This window comes from Salvelinus sp. IW2-2015, linkage group LG28 (genome assembly GCF_002910315.2).
Source record: "Salvelinus sp. IW2-2015 linkage group LG28, ASM291031v2, whole genome shotgun sequence".
Taxonomy (NCBI): Eukaryota; Metazoa; Chordata; class Actinopteri; order Salmoniformes; family Salmonidae; genus Salvelinus; species Salvelinus sp. IW2-2015.
Window position 1 is genome coordinate 11636723 of NC_036868.1, and position 1419 is coordinate 11638141.

Genomic DNA, 1419 nt, shown 5'->3' on the forward strand with positions numbered 1-1419 from the left:
TTTTTCCTTGGCTAAACCAACTAGGCTCTTAATTAACAATTGTATTTGTATTTACAGATGGCATACAAGTTTGTTATTAAGGCACATGAAAGTTCACATGTTCCAGAAGGCATTTCTGCCAAAAAACACATTTAGATTTTTTTTTAAAGTTTACGTTCAAATGGCTCTCCTGTGAAGTAGTGACGCATGCCTAGGCACCGTATATGTTATACATTGCCTTCAGAAAGTATTCAGACCCCTTGACTTTTTTCACATTTTGTTACGTTACAGCTTCATTCTAAAATGTATTAAATTTTTTAAAAAATCCTCAGTAATCTACACACAATACCCCGTAATGACAAAGCAAAAACTGGTTGATATAAATTTTAGCAAATTTATAAAAAATAAATAACAGAAATACCATATTTACATAAGTATGAGACTTGAAGTTGAGCTCAGGTGCATCCTGTTTCCATTGATTATCCTTCAGATGATTCTACAACTTGATTGGAGTCCACCTTTGGTAAATTCAATTGATTGGACATGATTTGAAAAGGCACACACCTGTCTATATAAKGTCCCACAGTTGAAGTGCAAGTCAGAGCAAAAACTAAGCCATGAGGTCGAAGAGCTCCGAGATAGGATTGTGTCGAGGCACAGATCTGGGGAAGGGTACAAAAACATTTCTGCAGCATTGAACGTCCCCCAGAACCCAGTGGCGTCCATCATTCTTAAATGGAAGAAGTTTGGAACCACCAAGACTCTTCCTAGAGCTGGCCGCCCAGCCAAACTGAGCAATCGGAGGAGAGCGGCCTTGGTCAGGTAGGTGAACAAGAACCTGATGATCACTCTGATTGAGCTCTCGAGTTCCTCTTTGGCGATGGGAGAACCTTCCAGAAGGACAACCATCTCGGCAGCACTCCACCAATCAGGGCTTTATGGTAGAGTGGTCAGACTGAAGCCACTCTTCAGTAAAAGGCACATGACAGCCCGCTTGGAGTTTGCCAAAAGGCACCTAAAAACTCTCAGACCATGAGAAACAAGATTCTCTGGTCTGATGAAACCAAGATTGAACTCTTCGACGATGAATGCCAAGCGTCACGTCTGGAGGAAACCTGGCACCATCCCTACGGTGAAGCATGGTGGTGGCAGCATCATGCTGTGGGGACATTGTTCATTGGCAGGGACTGGGAGACTAGTCAGGATCGAAGGAAAGATGAACGGAGCAAAGTACAGAGAGATCCTTGATGAAACCCTGTTCCAGAGCGCTCAGTACCTCCAACTGGGGTGAAAGTTCACCTTCCAACAGGACAACGACCCAAAGAAAACAGCCAAGACAACACAAGAGTGGCTTCATGACAAGTCTCTGAATGTCCACGAGTGGCCCCGCCAGAGCCCGGACATGAACCTGATCAAACATCTCTGGAGAGAACTGAAAAT

General features: G+C 43.5%; 1 protein-coding gene across 2 annotated transcripts in view; it reads left to right on the forward strand.

Moving 5' to 3' along the window:
* LOC111954137 (triadin-like) overlaps positions 1-1419 on the forward strand; it is a 61027-nt gene that overhangs the window by 41017 nt on the left and 18591 nt on the right. The window lies entirely within an intron of this gene.